Source organism: Myotis myotis, unplaced genomic scaffold (assembly GCF_014108235.1).
Source record: "Myotis myotis isolate mMyoMyo1 unplaced genomic scaffold, mMyoMyo1.p scaffold_m19_p_4, whole genome shotgun sequence".
Classification (NCBI taxonomy): domain Eukaryota; kingdom Metazoa; phylum Chordata; class Mammalia; order Chiroptera; family Vespertilionidae; genus Myotis; species Myotis myotis.
Genome location: NW_023416346.1, coordinates 81,440,936 through 81,452,570, shown reverse-complemented (window position 1 = coordinate 81,452,570; position 11,635 = coordinate 81,440,936).

Below are 11,635 nucleotides of genomic sequence, written 5' to 3'. Positions count from 1 at the left end.
TTGCAAACCATGGGAGATAGTCATATATATATATGACCTACAAACTTTTGAAACTAAAGGTCAGTGGTTACAGAAACAGTGTCTGTTCTTTCTACATCCAGATAAAATGCATGTCAGAGTTTCAAGGCAATTTAATTGTCTCTAGATCCAATCTTGTATTTCCTACACATCCTTTCCATTTGCTATAAAACTATTAATCACTGAAATATATGTACCCTAATTAAAACTGCTCCAGATATACTTTTCACTTACTCCTCTGCCTATATAAGCACCCCTCACTTTTCCAAAGTTGGAGCACTGTTTCGAGGTTTCTTGAAGCTCTGCTCTCAGGCTATACTCCTCAGATAGCCCAAATAAGAATTATTTTCTTAAATTCATAGAGATTCGGGGTTTTTATCATTGACATGTACTTGGTGTAGTATGACAGGATCCAGAGTGAACCTCCCCGGACAACTTGAGTTTGTGTGGACCTAGCATTTGGTAGCAGCCCGGACCCATTGTGTTCCTCTGGCTCCACAATCTCCTTCGAATGTACTTGGTGAATCCTCCTGGATTTGGACCTCCCAATTGGTTATAGGTTCTGATTTTTATTGGGCCTGTTAGACTCTCCTAGAATGAGAGATAAAAGTGGCTCCCAGGATAATAAGCCAGTGAGAGACAGAGAGTGAAAGGGCTGGCTGCCTGTTTATTCAGGCTGTGCATCTGAATAATACCGTAACAATGGGAGACTGAACTTACACGTCATCTCTAAAGAAAAGGGACACTTGCTCCTTCCAGCTTCTGGGTGTTCCCAATGACTGGGGACCTGGTGGAAGTGTTGGGGAGTCTCTTCCATGAAGTGAAGGGGTCCCATAGGGAACCTCCTGAAGACCATCTTAATTAAAAAAAGGCTTGTCCAGACAATACACATAAGGAGTGGTCATCCAGTGTTTCAAACTCCCACCATAGTTTTAGACGAGAGGGAGAAATCAAGACACATAAGAGAACTGAAATGACTCAAGGTGACACCTTGTGCTAAGTGTGCCAAGCTTATAAGCAGCACACTTTGACCCACTGCATAAAAATCCATAGAAATTGTTCTGACTGCACAGACTTTAACAAAGAAACAAAAAAAGGGAAATGGGAAATCAAGCTTCAAAAGCTGGCAAACCCCCAGAAGGGCAGCCTCCTACTGGAACTCTGGCAGGGATCATGTACAATATCCATAGAGGCTCTACTTGCAAGAGAAATATGGGAAGCATATTTTAATTGGTCTTTCAAAGCTTCAAATTAAAGAACTTAAAAAATTAACCTCAAAAAAGAAAAAAAATTAGCCTCAACATAGGAATCAAATAAGAATATATTAGAGTCTGTCTCAGAACTTTAAAGGCTTTTGAAGCCAACATCTATCAAACTCCTTATCACTCCACCACTCCCCTTTATCCACTCTTTCCTAACATCCTTATCCCCATCCTCCTCTCCCTCCAAGTGCATCCAGATTAGAAGAACTACCTAAAAATATAGAATCTAATGAGCCTATGGAAGAGATAATTGTAATAGCACTTTTCAAAGAAAAGTCAGTTACAGGAAAGGGGGAGACTTCACTTACTTGTGTTCCCTTGGACAAGGGTAGAATTAAAAAATTTAACCAAAGATTTTCCAGATCCCTTTCAAGATCCTATTGGATTTCCATATTAATTTCATTTAAGAATTAGGGCATATGAATAAGGATATTCTGATTTATACCAATCAATTGATTCACATGCTAGTCCCTGACAGCTAAGGGAGATCGGAAAAAAAAATCCTTAGAGGATTTTGCAAAGCATATGAAAGCTGGTCAAGACTAAAGCCTCAAAATTGCTAAGCACTTATATAAGGCCATCCCCAAACTTTTTCCTAAAACTATTGGGTTGGTTAAGATCCAACAATGCCAAAAGCAGCCAGATGAGACTGTATTTTATTTCTTTGAGAAGTTCAAAAGGACCTTTAAATAATATTCAAGAATGGCACTTGCTAGCCTCCAGAGTCACCAAAATGACTCTAATCAATTCAACATTTTAAAATAGGCTAGACAAAGAAATTATCACTTTAATAAAATGCTGCAATTTAGACTGAGCCACAATGCATGCTAATGAATTAGGAGGCTTAGCCTATCAGCTATCTAAAACCAGTCAAAAGAAGGAAAATGATAAAGCCACAAAATTATAAATTTATAACTATAATGAAGTAATTAAACTAGGACAATGAGAAAACCTATGCTCACAAAAAACAAAGGAGTCTGTTTTTATTGTAAGAAACCTGAAGGGTTGCCAGAAACTAAAATGGAATCTTTTTTTTCTTTATTAAGGTATTACATATGTGTCCTTATCCCCCCAGTGCTCCCCCCCCCTCATTCCCTCACCACCACCCCCACCCCCCGGTGTCTGTGTCCATTGGTTAGGCTCCTATGCATGCATACAAGTCTTTGGTTGATCTCTTCCCCTTACCCCCACCCTCCCTTACCTTCCCCTGAGGTTTGACGATCTGATTGATGCTTCTCTGTCTCTGTTTTGTGTTCATCGGTTTATGCTGTTCATTATATTCCACAAATGAGTGAGATCATGTGATATTTATCTTTCTCTAACTGGCTTATTTCACTTAGCATAATGCTCTCCAGTTCCATCCATGCTGTTGCAAATGGTAGTCTTGAGAGAGAAAAGAAAATTAAGCAAGCTTAGGGGTGCTCCAAGAAATAAGAGAGTGCATTTCCCCCTCTCCTTACTAATACCTTAAGAGAAATAGAAATAAGCATAAAAGGGGAAAGTACTATGGCTCTTAGCAACACTGGGGCCACACTATCTTGTCTTTCTTCATCCTCTCCCTCAAAGTAAAAATACAGTACAAATGCTAAGGGTATCAAATTTACCAATGTCAACTTTTAAATCAGAATCAATTGCTTTCAACTTAGGAAATATTACAGGAGAACATGTATTCCTTCTAATTAAAAGCACTCCAGCACACTTACCTGTCTGAGACTTTTTAGAAACTCATAATGCCCACATTTCTTTTTCACAAAAAGGTATAATGTTTTTAGAATTAAGGAGTTCAGATTCAAACTATGATACAAAAATAAAAAAATAATGGCTATGAAACAAACAGATGAAGAAAAAAGTGGAAAAATGAACAAATAATACAAAGTGTGCCTGATTAATAATGGGCATGCTTTATCTCAGATATAGGAAACTATTGATGTGACCAAGCTTTTGTCCAACATATGGCAATACCCATTAACACTAGAAGCATTGACTGGAATTAGACCCATTATCCAGGACTACCTTAAAAAGGATGAATGATTTCTTGCATTAGTCCTTGCAATATACCTATCCTTCCTGTGAAAAAGCCAAACAGGAGCCCTACCTGGTTTATCTCAGTGGATAGTGTTGGCTCATGGACAGAAGGGTCTCGGGCTCAATTCCAGTCAAGGGTACGTACCTCAGTTGTAGGCTCCATCCTAGCCCTGGTCATAGTGAGTGTGGAAGGCAATCAATCAATGTGTCTCTCTCACACCAATGTTTCTCTCTCTGTGTCTCTTTCCCTCCTTTCCACTCTCTCTAAAAATCAATGGAAAAATATTATTGGGTAAGGATCAACAACAAAAAAGCCAAACAGGAAAGGCTGGAGACTTGTACAAGATTTGAGGGCTGCAATTGGCTATTCTCTCAGGAAAAGGCTTAGCTTGTACTTCAAGACTAGATGAACCCCACTCAGAACCTTTGTCAGATAGTCACTCAAAGTCCTTTTATTCCCTTCTCAGAGACCATCCTGAGGCCTTTCCAGAATTAAAAGTTCCTAAATCTAGCCCAGCCAGCGTGGCTCAGTGGTTGAGTGTCAACCTATGAACTAGGAAATCACGGTTGGATTCCCGGTCGGGGCACATGCTTGGGTTGTGGGCTCAATCCTGTGTGGGGTGTGCAGGAGGCAGCTGATTGATGATTCTCTCTCATCATTGATGTTTCTATCTCCCTCTCCCTTCCTCTCTGAGATCAATAAAAAAAAATTTTTTTAATGAAAATAAATAAAAGTTCCTAAATCTAGAACTTTCTAGAAATAAAAAGATTTAAGGGCTGTAAATAATATTGTGATCCCTAGACATCCTAGTCTACATACCTTACTTCCTACCACCCCAATAAATAGTAATTACTTTTCAGTGGTAGACTTATATAGAGTGCACATTCAGCATTTTAGTAGACAAAGACAATATCTTTTTGTCTTCACTGGGGAAGAGCGCCAATATACATAGACTGTTACGCCCCAGGGATATACTGCAAGTTCTATTTACTTTTCTCAAATATTAAAAATGAATGTAGATGATCTTAAATTTCCAAGACATTCTATATTGATTCAACATATAGATGATCTGCTTCTGTGTGCTGCAACTCTGTCAGACTCTCAAGAAGATACTGTTTACTTATTGCAACAATTGGCTTCAAGGAAGCATAAGATCTCTGAAGATAAATTCCAATTTTGCCTGCCTAAAGTAAAATATCTCAGACATTTAATAGCAATGTATGGACTACTAATTAACCCTGAATGAATGAAAGGAATTTTTGATTTTGCTCTTCCAGAAGCAGAAATATTTAAGAGGATTTTTTAAGGGCTAACTGGTTATTGTAACAAATGGGTACCAAATTTCTCACTTACTGCTCAACCTTTTTATGCTCTTCTCAGATCAGATAACCTGACCCAATCAAATGGACTCCATAAAGTGGAAAAGCTGTAAGTACTTTAGAAAACAACTTAACTAAAACTCCAGTTCTTGGACACCCTAACTATGATTTGCCATTCTTTCCCTTTTATACATGAGGATAAAGGAAACATTTCAGTAGTGAGCACCCAAAACCACAGTGATCGCCCATCAGCCTATAGGGTATTACAGCCAACAACTAAATTCAGTAGCAAAAGGGCTAACCTCATACATGAGGACCATCTCTGCAGCAGCACTATTATGCGAGGCGATTGAAGGAAATGTCATGGGGTTCCCATTAAATATCTATGTCCATTAGTTAAAACTCTTTTAAACTCTCACCATACTCAGCATTATTCTATCAGCAGATTAGCTTCTTATGAAGTACTGCTGCTTTCCACTCCCAACATTACTTTAGCTAGAAGTAATATTATCAACCCTGCTATTTTGCTTCCTTCTCTGTAGGACAAAAATGACCATGGCTGTGTTCTATTAACTGATTATCTTCTGACTCTTATTGATAACTAGAGACCCAGTGCACAAAAATTCATGCACTGTGGGGGGTGTCCTTCAGCCCGGCCTGCCCTCTCTCACAGTCCAGGAGCCCTCAAGGGATGTCCTCCTCTGCAGGAGGTGACCAGGCCAATCAGGGGAAGGCACCGCCCCCATCACCCCGCTGCTGTCACTGCCTGCCCATGGAAGTTACTGGCCCTCAGCCCTCACAGCTGCTGCTAGGGCTGCTGGCCTTCACTTCTTAGCGCTGGCTCCACCCCCCTGCCCACTGGTGGGTGGGGGGTAATCTGGGACAAGGTTGGCTGGGGGAGGGGATGTGGGAGGTTGAGGCACAGCAGGTCACACCCTGTTCAGCCTCTGTGGAGGCGTGGCGCAGGTACCGGCCAGTGCCGCTGCCTCTGTGACTGCCTCTGTGGAAGAGGCAGCTCTAGGACTGGGACCGCACAGCCCCTTCTCCTGCTGCCTCTGCAGAAGGGACCTTGGCACTGGACCAGCCCACGCCAAGGCCTCTCCTGTGCCACCTCTGCAAAGGGGGCTGCAGTGCTGCCTTCTTCCACGGCATTGTGAGCGCCTTCTCCTCCTGCAGCACTGTGAGAGCCTTCTCTTCCCGCTTCGCCTCCTCTCCTGTGCCACAGGCCCTCGGCCCTTGCAGCAGCTGTGGCTTTGTCTGGAAGGATGTCCAGAAGACGTCTGGTCTAATTAGCATATTACCCTTTAATTAGTATAGATGCTCACCTAATTTGGTTTACAGTTGGATCTTCTTTAAGGGATATGCCATTACCTCTTTAGTTGATATAATTGAAAACTCCTATATGTCAGGAATAAAGACAGCAGAGCAGGCTGAATGAATTGCCTTAACTTGGGGCTGTCACCTATTTAAAGATCTGACAGAAAAAATATATACTCATAGCCAGTATGCTTTGGGAGTGGCACATGACTTTGGCATGCTATGGAAACAAAGGTTTCTTTACCTCCTCAGGGCCACCTATTAAAAGTGGAAAACAGGTCGAAAAATTATTAGAGGGCACACAACAACCAAAACAATTGACAAGAGAGGGAGAAAATGGCGCTGCATAGGCAGACCTGTTGTGCACCTTGTCCCAGGGCCAGACTGAAAATACAAGTAAATTGGAGAACATTCACCTGGAATTACCAACTGAGGTCCAGCTGAGGAGGTGACATAGCAAGAAAGGGCAGAAAACACCTGGAGACTGGTAGGAAGGGTGAGGTCGGGAGAGGATTGAACCCAGCTCTCAGAGGTGGGAGGCCACCAGGCTGAGAGAAGGGAGTGCTGAGTTATGGGAGGATCTGTTCCCTCAGAAGATAGAGGCCAAGAGCCCAGGCTAGGCTCCACAGCCCGGAGCACCAGAGCCGTGATCCATGGCCCACATAACATCAAACCACAAATTTAATCTAAAAATAAAATGAATAAAAAATCTGATGAACAGAATAAACTGGTGAATGGAATAGAATCAGGGGCATGGAAATGGAACAGACTGATGATTCTCAGAGGGAAGGGGGGTGTGGGGGTATGTGGGAAGAAATTAGACAAAGATCTTATATGCATGTATGCATTACCTATGGACAAAGACAATAGGGTGGCGAGGGCCTGGGGTGGGGTGGGAACCGGGTGGAGGGGAGCTACGGGGGGAAAAAGAGGGACATCTGTAATAATCTAAACAATAAAGATTAATTTTTTAAAAAGGTGGCAGAACTCCTAGCTTCTGGGTAATCGGGAGCTGAGACCCATGTGGCCCACATAACAACCAGCAAAAGGTAGCAGGACAGCTGGCCTAGGCGGAGTCTCTAGCTGGCAGACTGGAACCAGTTGGAGAGAAAGCCACAGTTTTGTTGTTGTTGTTTTTCTCTAAACCCAGAGTACAGGAATTGTAATTTGCAACTACTCACCCAAGGCTTTGGTGCATGGAGGGAGGCATGGATTTGCGGTGCCTGAGGAAAGGCTGGGGTGGGAAGCAGAGCAGGGAGACCTGGAAAAACAGTAGCCAGGAGTCCTGCATTGGGTTGTTCATATGCTTCCAAACTGAAATGGCCATTTTTTTCCTGAGAGGAGCTAGTTGCTCCCAACAGCCAGGGGGCAGATAAAGAAAAATAAAACCCACCCTAGGTGATATAGCCTGCTATACCCTGAATTTTGAACTCTTCAGAGGAAACAAAGGCAGAGGCCAAGCTTAAGGGACTGAACAATCTCAGGGACTAGATTGGAGGAGGGGCCATCCACCCCACTATTCTGGGAACCAGACTGATAAAAACTCCAGGGTCCCAGCCAACCCCATTGATCTCCATACAAAGATTTCTGTCCAGCCAAGGGCAGAGTAATATTTTGGGCCACTCACAGAAGAGTAGCTCTGGGACAGGAAAACATACCCACCATATTCTCTGAAAGCTCAATAGCACCTCCCCCATTTAAAGCCTTACCAGAAACAGGCTTTTGAGTAATTAAGATTGACAGCTAGCCGTCAGGCAAAGGTAGGCAGAGGTGGAGCCTGGGAAACCAGGTAAAGTTTGCTAAACCAGCCCTGGACCCCATGCTGCCCTCTAAAGTAGCTAACAAACCTACTTTAGAGGGCAAATTGGCCGCTCCTGCTTGCAGCCAAGGCCTGTGGAAACACACACAAGCCGTAGACTGGTGAATTGCTTGGAGCTTCAAGCAGAGTGCTAAAAGCCAAAAGACAGTACTTGACAGTGGTCAGCATCTAAGTACCTAATAGTAAGCCCAGAATATTCAGACAGAAGAGTGGGGTCCTAAGTGATCTTCCATGGGGCATTAAACTTGACTGAAATGAACACTTCACTTTTTTTTCCACTTCCCTTCCCCCTTCTCTTTTTTCCTCCTGTTTTTCTTTTTTTTCTCCTTTTTAGTTTTTCTTCTCCCCCCTTTTAAATTTACCTTCTTTATCTATCTACTTTATTGATTTGTTATTATTCTAGTCTTCATAGTTTTGTTCATATATCTAATTTTCCTCTTTCCTTCTACTCAATTTTCCTTTCTCTTTTCTTTCTTTCACTATTCATTTTTTTTCTCTCTCTCTTCTTTCTCTTTTATTTTTCTCCTGATTTATTGTCTTTTTTTCTCTTCATTAATTTAGGTCTATCTGCTTTCTCCTCTATTTTCCTTTCAACATTTTTTCTTTTTTTTTCATTTATTTTCTCCCTCCTTTATTCTAAATTGTTTTCCTTCCCCAATTCATTCAATACTTTATTCTCATTTTCTTTATTTAAGCTCTGAATCTACATATCCTGCCCCTTTATTGTTGTTTTTTGTTTGTTTGTTTGTTTTGTTATGTTTTTCCTCCATATATTTTTTCTTTTTTTTCTATCATTCTTGCTCTCTTTTCTCTTTTCTAATTCTCTCTGCTTGGGTGGTTGCTTTTGGGGGTGCTATAGGGGTCTTGTATATGTTCTTGTTTTGTTTCCTCTGTGTTGTGTTCTGTCTTGTTGTATTTTGTTCTGTTTTATGTGGTCAGGGATGAACCACATAGTCAGATACCCTGAGAGGAGATGTCATCCATGAATGGGACAAAAAAATTCAAGACCCAAATACAACAGAATCCAAATAAATCAAGAAGGGGGTTTTCCTAAAACACCCAACTCAGGAGATCCGAGAGACTGCACCACTGGGGCCCATAAAACATCTACTACATAAAAGCACCCCAAGAAATCAGGATGACTTAGCATTTTGATCTAATACATAGAAGCAAATACAAAGGGACAGCAAAAATGAGGAGACAAACAATCTCCAAATGAAAGAAAAGGAGTCACTAGAAAAACAACTAAATGAAATAGAAGCAAGTAATTTGTCAGATAAAGAATTCAAAGTTATGGTTATAAGGATACTCAAACATCTTACTGAGAATTACAAGCAGCCAATGAGAATTATAAGGAGCTGAATGAGAAATATACCAACATGAATAAGAATCAATAGGAAATGAAGAATGGCATAGCTGCAATAAAGAACACCTTGGCCTGGCCAGTGGGGCTCATTGGTTGAGCATCAACCTATGAACCAGGAGGTCACAGTTAGATTCCCAGTTGGAGAATATGCTGGGTTTCAGGCTTGATCCCCAGTGCAGGTGGCAACAGATCAATGATTCTCTCTCATCATTGATGTTTCTATCTTTCTCTCCCTCTCCCTGTCTGAAATCAATAAAAATATATTTAAAAAATAAGAAAATCCTTGAAGGTTTCAACTAGAAGAAGCTGAGGACTGAATCAGCAAGTTAGAAGACAAAATATTAAAAAAGCACCCACTCAGAGCAACAATTAGAAAAAATTAAAAAGTAGGAGGACAACTTAAGGGAGCTTTAGGACAACATGAAATGAAACAACATCTGCATAATAGGGGCTCCAGAGGGAGAAGAAGCTGAGCAAGGAATAGAAAACCTGTTTGAAGAAATAATGACTGAAAATTTCCCTGACTTGGGGAAGAAAAAAGTCACAAAGGCCAGGAAGCACAGAGAGTCCCAATCAAGATGAAACAAAAAAGACCCACAACAAGACACATCATAATTAAAATGGCAAACATTAAAGACAAAGAAAGAATCTTAAAAGCTTTGAAAGAGACAAAAAGTTACCTACAAGGGATCCCCCATTAGACTATCAGCTGATTTCTCAATAGAAACACATCAGGCCAGAAGAGATTGGCATGAATTATACAAAGTAATGAAAAGCAAGGGACTTAATCCAAGACTACTCTATCCAAGGCTATCATTCAAAATTGAAGGTGAAATCAGGAGCTTCACAGAAAAATAAAAAGGCTAAAAGAATTTATTACCACCAAACCAGCAATGCAATAAATGCTAAAGGACTATTGTAAAAAGAAGAAATAGAAAGGGAGGGAGGAACACAGGCATAAAGAGTAAAAATGTCACCCTAACTGATTTGGCTCAGTGGATAGAGCTGCAGACTGAAGAGTCCCAGATTCAATTCTGGTCAAGAGCACATGCCTGGGTTGTGGGCTTGATCCCCAGTGGGGGACAGGCAACCAATCAATGATTCTCTCTCATTATTGATGTTTTTATCTCTCTCTTCCTCTCCCTTCCTCTCTGAAATCAATAAAAGTATATTAAAAATATTAGCAAATCGGACCCAGCAATATATTAAAAAGATCATACACCATGACCAAGTAGGATTTATTCCAGGGATACAAGACTGGCACAATATTGACAAATCAATAAATGTGATACAGCACATAAACAGACTGCAAGACAAAAATCACACGATCATATCAGTTGATGCAGAAAAAGCATTTGACAAAATCCAACACCCATTTTCGATTAAAAAAACAACAACACACACACCAAAAAAAACCCCACCTCTCAGCAAAGTGGAAATAGAGGGACACCAGTTGACAAACCCACAGCAAACATCATGCTCAACGGGAAAAAACTAAAACCATTTTTCTTAATAACAGGAACAAAACAGGTGTGCCCACTTTCACCATTCTCATTCAACATAGTACTGGAAGTTCTAACCATAGCAATCAGACAAGAAGAAGAAATAAAATGCATCCAAATTGGAAAGGAGGAACTAAAACTCTCATTCACAGATGACATGATATTGTACATGGAAAACTGTAAAGACTCCATCATAAAACTACTAGACTTAATAAATGAATTCTGCAGTGTAGCAGGATACAATATTAACACCCACAAATCTATGGCATTTTATACCCCAATAATGAACTCTTAGAAAGAGAAACTTAACAATCTCATTCACCATAGCAACAAAAAAATTAAGATGCCTAGGAATAAACTTAACAAAGCAGGTAAAAGACCCGTACTCGGAAAACTACAGGATGTTGAAAAAAGAGAGAGGAAGGCATAAACAAGTGGAAGTATATACCGTGTTCATTAAAATGTCCATACTACCCAAAGCAATCTATAGATTACATGCAATGCCCATTAAAATACCAACGGCATATTTCACAGACCTACAACAAATACTCCTAGAATTTATATGGAGCCAAAAAAGACTGAATAGCCACAGCAATCTTGAGAAAGACCAGATGTCAAGTTATACTACAAAGCCACTGTACTCAAAATAGCCTAGTACTGGCACAAGAACAGGCATATAGATCAATGGAACCGAACAGAGATCCCAGAAATCGACCCAAGCCATTATGTTCAATTAATATTTGACAAAGGAGGCAAGCACGTACAATGGAGGCAAGGCAGTCTCTTCAATAAATGGTGTTCGGAAAATTGGACAGATACATGTAAAAAATGAAACTAGACCACCAACTTACACAAAATAATAAACTCAAAAGACTTAAATGTAAGACCTGAAACCAAAACATCTTAGAAGAAATCATATGCAGCAAAATCTTAGACATTTCTCCTAGCAATATGTTTACTGATACATCTCCTAGGACAAAGGAAACTAAGGAGAAAATAAACAAAT